General features: G+C 38.8%; 1 pseudogene; it reads left to right on the plus strand.

Moving 5' to 3' along the window:
• Positions 1–9,889: 9,889 nt before the first annotated feature.
• Positions 9,890–11,401, plus strand: LOC149838220 (putative pentatricopeptide repeat-containing protein At3g11460, mitochondrial pseudogene; annotated as a pseudogene).
• The last annotated feature ends 1,205 nt before the right edge of the window (positions 11,402–12,606 follow it).

The following is a 12,606-nucleotide window of genomic DNA, read 5'->3' on the forward strand; positions in this document are numbered from 1 at the left end:
TATTTTGACCATGCTAAAGATATCCATGGTCAGAATTAGTCAAAATGATCTCCCCCTATGTGTTCAACTAAGAGAAGCAGACACCCCTTCGTTGGCCAAACCATCCAGTTATCTCATTTCGATCCCTAATCATCATATTGTTCACGGCAGGGTTTTGATCTTTTTAGAACATATTCAACCGATTAAATAAGTGTTTGGAGGTGTAATCTTGCTTGTCACAAATCTCATCTTTGGGAAATTCTTGGAGAAGAAAAAGCAGTGGAAACTCTAGTATTTCTTGTGAAAATACACACACACACACACACACACACATATATATATATATATATATATATATATATATATATAGAGAGAGAGAGAGAGAGAGAGAGAGAGAGAGAGAGAGAGAGAGAGAGAGAGAGAGAGAGATTTTCAAATGCACTCCAAACTTTTGAGTCTAATTCATACGCACATCAAAAGTGTGAGAGTTTGCAAATTCACACCAAAGTTTTTACTTAGATTAATCAAATCCCTCCATATGAATTAACATTGGGTTAACACTAACTCATGTTTTACAGTTTACCATTTTACCCTTGTAAATCATGAGATGAATTACTAATTTAACCTTATTCTAAATGTATGATCAAAGTTTGATCGTAGGGCTGTCAAGTAAAAAAGTCTATTGATTGCGATAATACTTAAACTCTTGACCATTTCAATATAAATAAAAAAATTAACCACTACACGGAATGACCAATCATTAGCAATTAAAAAAAAACTTTTATATAATTATATTTAAATTCCAACAAACCAAGTTAGAGTTGTCAACAGGTCTGGTTTGAATCAGGTACCTGACTCAACCCGTATCCAAATTCTTAGGTATGGGCATAAAAAACAACCAAAAAACATTCTAGCGAACTTGAACCCAACTTGAGCAATATGCAGCGGGAGTTTGGGATATGATTTTTTTGCGAGTATCCGACCTGACTCGAGTATTTTATTTGTATTTTTAATAAAAATAAATTTATGAAATTATGCGGGTCTGAATTTGAGATTCCATTTTATTGACCTACAAAAACCTGAACATGAAAAATTATTATTTGGTCGGGTTCGGGTGTACCTTGATTGGTTGGGTACTCAACCCTTTGACAGCCCTAAAGCCAATCAACATTACAATGAGCTGTCTCATTGATAGCACAACCAAGTCTGCATTTGGAAACTTGAAACTTCATGCGTACCAAACACAGCCCGTTGGGTCATTATTGGATTGATTGACTTGCTGGAATTTAAACATGGTTATATAATTTTTTTCTAATTTTTTTAAATAAATGGTTATTTGGTGTAGTGACTAGTGTTTTATTTTATATTAGGGAGGACAAGAGTTAGAGTATCATTGCAATTGTTCTAGAATAAAGGTAAATTAGTAATTTATCTCAAAATGTAAGGGTAAAATGATAACTTTAAAACATGAGTTAGTGTTAACCTAAGAACAACCCAACTTAATTCATGATTGGGGAATTCGATTAACCTAAGTAAAACTTTGGTGGTAAATTAGTAATTTATTTCACAATATAAGGGTAAAATGCTAACTTTAAAACATGAGTTAGTGTTAACCTAAGAACAACCCAACTTAATTCATGATTGGGGAATTTGATTAACCTAAGTAAAACTTTGATGAGAATTTGCAAACTCTCAAACTTTAGGTGTGCTCATGAATTAGACCCAAAAGTTTGGGGGTAGTTGAAAATTTCCCTTAAAAATATAAATGGTATAGATAAACATATTACGAAACCTGTTTTTATCATGCTAATATCATGCTAAAAAAATGTGCCAAAGTAGGTGAAATGTTGAAGATATAGTTTTTTTTTGGTTATTACATGGCTTTTGAAAATGCAATAATAAAAATCAGGATATTCTCAAAATATCAGTGATATTTGTGACTAGGGGTGTCAATGGGTCGGGTTTGACCTGGAGCCGAAAGGTCCGATTAATATATGGACCGAGGCATGTTTTATGAAATTTCATGCCAAACCCGGGCCTGTCCTGAGTTTCGATTTAGATCTGCAATTTTTAATATAAAAAAGATAAAAAAATATTATTTTACTGGGTATGGTTCGGGTCTGGTTCATGTAATCCTTATAGGATCTGGGTACAGTTTCTCTTATGGCGGGTTCAATTGGACCCGGGTCCGAACAAGGTACCATAATCTCAAATAAGTTCTGAGTCTGGTTCCACCAAGATCCAAACCAAACCTGAACCGTCACACCCCTATTTGTGACATTGGTTTGCACATGGCCTGCATTATTTTATCTATGTCGAGGACATTTCCTATTATGGGGCTTCTTTTCCTCTTTTTATTAAGAAAGCTTAGGCCCTGTTTGGATGATACGGGCAAAACCTGGTTTGCCAAAAACCAACTTTCTAAAAACGGTTTAGGTTAACCAAATTTTGTTTTTTTAGGTTTTTGGTCATCAAAAACTAAAAAAAAAGACAATAAAACCGGCCATATTTTTGCCAGCTATGGCCAGGCTAATGTCACCCAGTGAGGGTGACACCTGTCAGGTCATTTTTTGACCGATGGCTGGCCAGAAAATGCCAGCTAGCTCAAAAACTAAATAAAAAGAAAGAAACCATGGCTGTGCATTTTCCAGCCAGCCACCAGGTGGGAAATGGCTGTGTTGGTGCTGCCCTTGCTAGGCGAGGCCAGCCTGGCCAGTGGCTGCCTAGAAAATGTCCGGCCATGCCAAAATACTAAAAGAACTTAAATAAAATAAAATAAAATATGGCCAGCCATTTTCCGGCCAACTGGCCAAGAAATGATTGGGCTGGTGCCACCAAAATGTGAAAAATATTAAAAAAGAAAAGCAACTAGTTTCCGTCAATAAAATAAGGAACCGAGCTTAAACAGTTCGGTTCATTCAGCTCTATGGCCAGCCCTAGTTATGACAGAGGTTCAGCTGGGAGTGACCAATATTTGTTTATCTATGTGAATCAGATATAAAATACTAACATGGTCAGGTCTACCAGAATTTGAACCAGTAACTAGTTAGGCATAAAAAATTGGATCCAGGCCGGAAATGAATCAACTAGTTTTGCTTTCCTGTACAATAGAAAAGTAGTAGGGATAGTATAATGATTTTTATTTCTTTCGTCTCTTTTAAACGCTATAACAATTTAAAGTGGAAAACGACTGTACTGTGCGAAAAAATGACATGTTTCCAAAAAATGCCCTGTAATTTATCAAATTCGCCGAATGAATACCCCTTGTATGTGAGAATTTCTGATTTTTGCACGTTAAAATAATACTCTCATGGAACTCGTCAATAAAACCATATCTAAGATTGCAATATTCCAAAAAAGATTGTGAAATTGCAAATGAGTATCACATGCACTGCAAGAAAAACATTAATTAGTGATGAAAATTTATGACGAAAATAATTTATCGCAAATTTGAGACAGATTAATTAGAGAAAACTAGTCATTCTTAAAATTAGAATTAGTTGTGGAATTAGCGATGAAAAAATTCTGTCTCAAAATCCGTCGCTAATTAGCGCCAAAAACATTTCGTCTCAAATGTAGTCGCAACTTCGCGATGGATGAGCAACCAAATTTTTTTGTCGCTACTCCGTCGCTAATTTGCGACTACGTTTGAGACATAATATTTTTTTCGCTAATCCGTCGCTACTTTTCAATATAAAACGGCCCATCTAGGACGCAAAAAATTTCCTCCCTCTCTCTTTCCTTTTCTGTCGATCGCCCCTGCGCTGCTCGCCTTCTCCGCCCCCACTCTCCGACGACCCACCATTCGACACAATTACCTTGTCATTCCGACGACCCCCTTTTCTTCCAAAACCCTCCACTACCGATGCTTGGGATTTTTGGTGAGTCGCCGATCCTTTGATTTTTTTTCTCTCATCTGTTAAGCAAAGCCGAGCCCAACGTTGCCAATCCGTGAAGTGGGTCGAGTCGAAGCCGTCAAGGGCCTGGTTCGCCGTGAAGTTGGCAAATTGGGAGAGTGGGGAGACCTCAGAGAAGGATTTGTAGGCGTTGATCTTGTGGATGAGGTTGATGGGAGAGAGGAAGGAGAAATGGTGGTGGTCGCCGTCGAAGAGGGAGAGGAGGAAGGCTTCCTTGAAGTAGAAGGCAACATGGTGGAGGGGATTCCCCATTGGAGAAAGGATATGATTGAGCCGCGCCAATATCTCCTGTGCGAGAGTGATGTTTCCAGCCTCGACAAAACCGGCGGCCTCGATGAGCTGCTCGATGGCGCCGAGCTGCACAGCCAGGCTTCGATCGAAAGAATTGGGTGGAGGTCTAGGATAAAACAATGGTGGTGGTGGAGGGGCTGGGAGTCTAGTGGAGGTCTAGGACAGAGGTGGGCTCGGTCGATACGTATTCGTCGTTAAATTTTTGTGGCGGATATGTATCTGTCGCAAACCAAATCAATGCTTATTTAGTGACGGACTCACGGCGGATCATGGCATTCGCTAATGCATCACAAATTAGTGACGAAAGTAGTGCCATATCAGTTCTGTTGCTAATTAGCGACCAAGGAATTACGACAGATGTTATCCATCGCTAAACAATTTAGCGATGAATTTGCGATAGATAACATTTGTCGCCAATATGCAGATTTCTTGTAGTGATAAAGTATTGTGAGATTTCAAAATATTTGTGAAAATTTGATATTGTGAAATTTCTTATTCTCATCGCACTTGTATTGCGAAATTCCTTTTTAGTTGCTGATTTGCTAAAAGTGTATAAAATTGCTTGGATGAGTGTAAATTTCTACGATGTAGATCATTGAGGTTGTATTTTTGTTGAAAAGGATTTGACAATCAGTTTTTTGGTGTTGGAGTAAGATCCCTCATTATCGTTGTGGCAAGCCTATTGTACGTGTCAAGATGTGTCTCATAAATCATCATGTAACTATCAAATCCTTAGAACTCGAATTGCTCATTTGTCTTTTTATTTTCTTTTTTATGATGATACATGTAAATTGTATGTTTTTAATCTTATTTGGTACTATCCCGTAATAAAAAACTTAATTCATACGATAACAATAGTAAACTGGATAATATACATGCAAAAATAAAAAAAAATTAAGGAAACTCATGTGTAATGTTCTACACACTGAAAATAATTACCCCCTCCCAAAATCGATTAAACTGGATAATATACATGCAAAAACAAGCGAGCCGAGGGAAGTAACTCATACATACAACCAATTAAAAAAAATATCAGGAAAACAACAATGAAAAACTATTCACTGAAAAACTTAACCGTCAGTAATAACCTTACCAAAAAAAAACCAATTGAGGAATTACATCGATGAAGTCATTGCCGATGGTTTTTACTGAAATATTTGCAGAAGATTCGTGGGTGTGGGGGCAAAATTCAAGGTTTTTCCAATGAACAACAATCGATGAGTGATTTTCGCAAAGTTGTTGCCCACCAAAATATTTGCTTGATTGTCATCGAAAGATTGTGAGAAGGATTGGGGACCACAAGAATGCTTGGGGTTGCGAAAAAAATTGTTTGAGGGACGCTAAAAATGGGGTTGAGTAACGAAGCATAATTTATATGGGATGAAATTTCATAAGCAAAAGTAATTTCACAATGTATGTGTGTTTCGAATAAGAAATTTCACAATATTTGAATTTCATAATTTTTTGTAATTTTGCAATACATCGTGCGATACTCTTTCAAAATTTTGCAAGGTACGGACTTTCGAAACGCTTGAAAGAATTTTTGCAACGTGTCTTGTGATACTCGTTCGCAATTATCAGACTTTCGCAAAATTTATGATTTTTGCAGGTTATCATGCGAAACTTGTCATGAGTTGCAATCTTTTTTAGAATATCACAACCTCAGATGTGATTCTATTGACGAGTTCTATGGGTGCATTATTTTAACGTCATGACTTGAGAAAATAAAAAATTCTCACATGCGAGAGGTAAAAGCATAAAAAATAGAAACCTATGAAATTGTAAATTCTACGAATTTGATAAATTATGGGGCATTTTTGAAAACACATCATTTTTGAGGTACGGTCATTTTTTGAATTTAAAGAGCATGGTGCAAAATTTAAATTGGTTTTCCCCTCACCGTTGGTGTAAAAAAAGTTGTTGCTCACGCTCATAAAGGTGTATATCCCACCAAAATGGTTCCTAAATAACCTTTCGTCAGCGCCATATATATATATATATATATATATATATATATATATATATATATATACACACACTTCTTAGATATAACTATTTTAATTATTAGGCAAGATATTTTAAGATACACGTCCTTCTTCAATCCTTTCATATGAGCCCAATTTAAACAGTAGATAAATATGCACAAGCATATTAAAAATGTGAACTCAAATAGTCGATTAATTGTTATCATCTTTCTCTCTCTCTCTCTCTCTCATAGAAAATGCATTATTAATTTATTATGCATTTCTAAGTATTAAAACATCTCTCTCTCATAGAAATCATTATTAATTTATTATCCACTCCTAAGCATCATTCATTAAGGTTATCCTGTAGTTAAAACATCTTTTTATGATCAGAAAGGTTTTTTTTTTGAGGAGAAAGGATATTTTCAACTTATTATCCATCCTTAAGTAGGGCTGGAATCAAACGGAACTGCTCGTGGCTCGGCTCATGTTAGTTCAAACTCGTAACACTGGCTCAGCAAGCTGAACATGAACAAATAGCTACTCGGCTCAGCTCGACTCATATGAGCTTATTAAGTAGTAAAAGATATATTTAGATATATTTTACTTCATATAATATATGTAAAATATATGATCAAACTATTTGGTTTGCAAAAAATAGGTATAGTGGTAAAATCTTATTACTTCTATCTCTCAAATGATGCAATTTTTTGTAATCTTTCTTCTTCAAGCTCTAAAACAGTACTTTCTTTCTGTAAACAAGCTGGCTGGAACTTGACTTGTTTAGCTCAAACTCCATCTGGCGTGCCACAAGAATGAGCCATGCTTGAATACTTTGAGCTCGGCTCATTTGGCTAGGTTACCACCTTTATTCTTAAGTTTTTTTTGGCCCAAGCTAAGGAAAAACTTTATCACCAACCACACATCATAGTGACAAATATTGCGAGATTTATGAAAATCTCGCGATAATATCATGATAAATTGCCTGAAAGTTTAAAAATGTAATTTCTCTCAAGATTTTTAAAATATTGCAAGATTTATGAAAAAACATAAATACTGCAATTTAAATGCGATATTTATGTTTTAAACGGCTATTTATCATAAAAAAACCATGTATTTTTATTTTAAATATTTTTTATTAATATTTTCTTATAAAAATATTTTATTTATTTATTTATTTATTGCCAAGACTTTGCCAAAAAATGTAAGATTTATGAAAAATTTTCAATTTCTTGCGAGTTTTTGAAAAACAAGATTTTGCCTATATATAAAAACGTTTGTCACTATATGCCACACATTGACAGGCCTTCAGTTGGTAACATCCTTGACTTGAGGTCCCCCAAAACATCTCTCTCTCTCTTAGAAAGGACATTTTAAAATTTATTATCCACTCATAAACATCATTTGTTAAGGTTATACTGTAGGTAAAACATCTCTTTCTCTCAGCAAATTGTTTTTAGAATGTTGTGGTCATTAGTAGGGATGGCAGTGGACCGGGGTGGGGCGGGGGACAAGGTCTCCACCCCCACCCCGTCTCTAAAATGTAACCTTCATCCCCGGTCCACCCCCGTGATGGGGGAGACTTTGGACCTCCACCCCGCCCCGTCTCAACATTCTAATCCCCGCCCCCGCCCCGTCCCCGTCCCCGTCCCCGTCCCACCCCGCCCTGTCCCGCCCCCGTCCCCTATAAGAAAATCATATAGTCATCACCATTCACAAGAATACCCACTTCATGCGATTACTGATAGTAGAATCATAGAAAATCCTCATAATGGGCAACCAAACAGTCACATTCCTCTAAATTTGATAGAAAAATAGAGACACTGTTGATATATACGCAAAAATGATGACAAACACAAAGCATTATCCACTTACAATTCAAGTTTACGGAAAAAAAACCAAGTCAATAAAATTTATATTCATAACAGAAAATCAATAATGAAAACAGATCCATCATCTTCAATGGCAACCATAAAGGACCAAATTTGGGTTTCAAATATGACTACTGTTAGCATCAGACCCATTAAACCATCAAAGAGAGAGGGAGAGGATACCAGAGATGGAATAACAACAATATGACAAAAATCCAAGTCCTCCAGCAAGAAAGAGGGACTGCAATATGACAGCAAATCGAGATCAAGGCATTGAAGACGGTGATGTGCTGTGAAAAACTCTCCTCCGTCGCATGCGTGAGAGAGAGAGAGGCTTGGGGAGGCAGCGACAGAGATGGAAGGAGGGAGAGATGGTGTCGGCCAACGGTGGTCGGCGACGGCCCGACTCCAGGGTTAGGATTTAGGAACTTAGGGAGTTAGGGTTAGTAAACAATAAGAGAAAATATAAAGGGGATGGGGCGGGGCGGGGCGGGGGAACGTGCCAGTCCATCCCCGCACGGGGATGAATTTTAACCTTCATCCCCGTTTCATGCCCTCTATCCCCGGTCCAAATGGGGCGAGGTGGGGCGGGGCCCCGCTTTCCCCCGGTCCACTGCCATCCCTAGTCATTAGCTGTTTATCTATTTCCATTTTTCATAAGTTCCTACAACTTACAGGAGATCAAATTGCATGATAAACATTATGGTTTTAAAGAAGCACAATTTAATTTTTTAGTGCTGTGTAGTACTAAAATGCAATTTGCTTAGCCCTAAGAGCTACTAGGGAGGGAAGATCAGGTGTAATGTGATTGCACACTTTAGTGTAATGCTGCACCTCATCACCTTCTATCTTTGGGATACAACTTGTCTCTTGTGGGGGCCCAAGCTGCAGTAGCAAACTAAAAGCCCTCAACGTCCCAGGTCACGTGCACTAGCAGCTCCTACCAGACAAACTGAGCCATGTGGTGAGCACAGAGCGAACTATTCTTTGGCCTTTTTAACTAAAAGTCCTCCCTCGCTAAGTGGGTTGGCTTAAAAACATCCAATTTGATTGAAAGACGTTGTGAGTTTGATACCTATATGGCACGTCTCTTGCCACAAAGCTAAAGTTGAAGCCGAGAGTATTACCGTAGTAGGTTGCAGTAGGCATTAAAGGTTTCAACAATGGTGCCCTGCCTGCATATCTTTTTGTTTTTTTAATGACAAGGAACCCTTGCCGAAGGGAGGAAAAACCCCAGGTGGGCCCTCACTCACGACCACCCTGTCTTACATGACTCACCTCTGAAAACTACGGTAGGGTTTGATCCAGGGTCTTCAACTCAACATCTTCATAACCACCCCGCTGGCCATGCCGGTGACCCTGCGGTGGTAAAAGAAGTCAATTTGAATGAAAAGGTTTACACTGATGAGAACATTTAGTCCACTGTTAGTTGGATGCATGCATGCATGCCTGCCGCGAAAAACAGTTTTTTTCATACAAAGAATTAGTGGCGGTCTTTGATGGCGCTAAATCATATATATATATATAATGATGATGATGAACAGAGGAACCTTGCCAAGAACTGGTCACTTGGGCCCGCCCGCCTATACGAGGTAATTAGGTAAACCCTGGGTGGGGTCACTGGCAACCAAACCCTTACGGAGCCCACTGGTTAAAGCCACCAGCAATCTGCACTAGCCCCCCTGCCACATTTTCCATCTTAGATGAACGGCCCTTAACATGGGCATTATGTACCGTCCATCTTTGAGATTGATGACACTTGTTGGACCAAGCACACCGATGCTGCGTAGGATCCTCTACACAGCATGCGTTTCCATCTCTTCCAACGCTTGACCCATCGCGGTAGCAATGCAAAATGTTCGACGAAATGGCTCAAAGAAATCTTCTATCACCAGCCACGCTGTCTTCTATTGTCAGAAGCTGCGTCTCTCTCGAGTCGTTGGTGAGAGGTAAGGTCGCTCACTCGCAGATTCTGGTTGGTGGGCTTCTTCCGGACGTGGTTTTATCGACGGATCTCTTGCTGATGTACTCGAGATGCCAGTGTTTAGGAGACGTGCGCAAAGTGTTCGACGATATGCCCCGCAGAAATATGCACTCGTGGAACATCATGATTGCTTCTTACGCCCAAAATTCGCTGTGGAGTGAAGCTCTATGCATCTTTAATGAGTTTCGGAAGATGGGCTTTCATCCAGATCACTACACAATCCCAAACATTCTCAAGGCGTGCTCTGGAATGAATGATTTGTTGTCGGGCAGGAAGCTTCATGGTTGTGTGATTGTATCTGGGTATCACGACAATGTAGTCGTCTGTAGTGGGCTTGTGGATACGTATGCAAGATGTGGAAGTTTGTTTGACGCTAGACAAGTGTTTGATGAAATGTCTCACAGAGATGTTGTTGCTTGGAACGTGGTTATTTCTGGGTTTGGGAGAGCTGGGTATGGGAATGAAGCTTTGAGGATGTTTTGTGAAATGCAGAGAGATGGGGTGAGAATGGATGTGATGACTGTTCCAAGCATACTGACCTCGTGTGGGCAAGAAGGAGAACTGAGAGTTGGTAAGGGAGTCCATGGAAGTGCTCTGAAGCTTGCGTTCTTTCCAGACATTGCAGTTGGTAATGCCTTGATCGATATGTATGCAAAATGTGGGTGCTTGCATGAGGCACACCAAGTTTTTGTTGAGATGCCCTGGAGGAATGTGGTCACTTGGACATCATTGATTTCGTGCTATGGGATTCATGGGAAAGGGAAAGAGGCCTTGGTATTATTTGATGAGATGGTTGCTTGTGGTATTGCACCCAATTATAGAACCTTCACTGCTGTTCTTACTTGTTGCAGTCATGCTGGCCTGTTGGATCAGGGTCGAAGAATTTTCAATGTCATGAGCCATGACTATGGGGTGGATCCGTGTGTGGAGCATTATGCTTGTATGGTGGACCTCTTTGGTAGGCATGAGCTACTTGATGAAGCTTTAGCCTTCATCCAGGGTATGCCTTTGGCCCCAACTGCAAGCGTATGGGGAGCCTTGTTGAGTTCTTGTAGAACATATAAAAATGTAGATATTGGAGAAATTTCTGCAAATGCACTTTTTGAATTGGAAGCAAGAAATTCAAGCAACTATGTGGTGTTAGCTAACATATATGCAGCTGTAGGCAGATGGGATTGTGTTTCCAAGATGAGATCAAGAATGAGAGAATTAAGATTAGTAAAAGAGCCAGGTTACAGTTGGTTATCTGTTAAAAATAGAGTGCATTGGTTTGTTCAAGGTGATGTTTCGCATCCAAAGACAAAGGTCATATATGAAGTATTAGATGGGATGTCCCAAGTGATGATGATGGTGTTGGTGGATGAGTATGGAACTGATGCAGGTTGTGAGCCATAGCATGCTAATAGCTAGTGGTTGTATCAGAATTACAACAGTAGTTTAAGCTTTAATGCCATCATGGAATTATGAACCAGAGGTTGACTGTGGAATAAAGTCTAGGTCTGGGAGGAGGTATAGGGTGACTTGTTTCCTTGAATGACTCTGAAATCAGTCAATTTTCTAAGTAAATAAACTAATAATCCCAGTGATACTCAGTTCCATAACTGCATCAGATGTGGAAGCAAGTTAGTTCAGTTCTCAAGCTAGATAAAATGTATGTCCGAGTTGGTCAATTTTCTAAAAGCCCGACCTTTTTGTCACTGAATTCTTTTAGCATCACTGCTACATTCAGGTTGATTCTTTCTTGTGGCCTCTCCAAATTGCCTTAAAGATCATGATATCATCAAAATGGATACCTGGCTAACAGTTTGAAAAGAACAGCCATTTCATATTCACCTGAAGGCTCTATGTGAAAATCCATGAATATTGTCACAATGTTCCAATTTACACAATTCAATAAAACAGTGTATTCATGTCTTCCTCGACGATGGCAGTACTAGAGTATGACTGCTTTGGAAGTCCCCAATCTCATCTCCTGCTGAGGCAGTTCAATGACTATTTAACTTGCAGGATCCATTAAAGTTTCCTCGAACATTGTAAACCATTAATTGTACACATATTTACTGCTTAATACAAGTAAATACTGGATACTATGCCAGCGCTTCCGTGTTTTGCATGATGAGTTGATGTTGGAACAAGATTTGGTATCTGGCAGCAGGCCGGCAGCCCTTATCATTTCAAGAATGTATGAAGTCACAATGCTCCAACCTTCAGAGTAGGGGAACAGGAAGGTTCTTGAGGGATTGTGTTATGGAGCGGTAATTTCCTCAGCTTCACGATGTTGAAAAGTTGAAAGATTCCTGTGACGAAGAACTAAATATTTGATCTTTCTGGATTCGAAAAAAAAAAACTTGGAAGAACCCATTATTCCGTTCAATCTTCATAGAGAAATTAAAGAGATGCGTTGCACTACTTTTGCTTGGTTCTACCCACAACCACAAGTGTCATTCTGCATGAGCTTATCCCAATTAACGTGGATCATACAAAACTGAGTTTCTGTTTGGACTTGGTAATTAAGTTTTACAAGTTCATCATCTTCTTAGATTCCTGGCAGTGTAATTCGCCCATGAAAAATGGTTTTCCCATTTGCTCAGTCTTACCAC

Source organism: Nuphar pumila, chromosome 5, assembly GCF_984573655.1.
Source record: "Nuphar pumila chromosome 5, dmNupPumi1.hap1.1, whole genome shotgun sequence".
Lineage (NCBI taxonomy): Eukaryota > Viridiplantae > Streptophyta > Magnoliopsida > Nymphaeales > Nymphaeaceae > Nuphar > Nuphar pumila.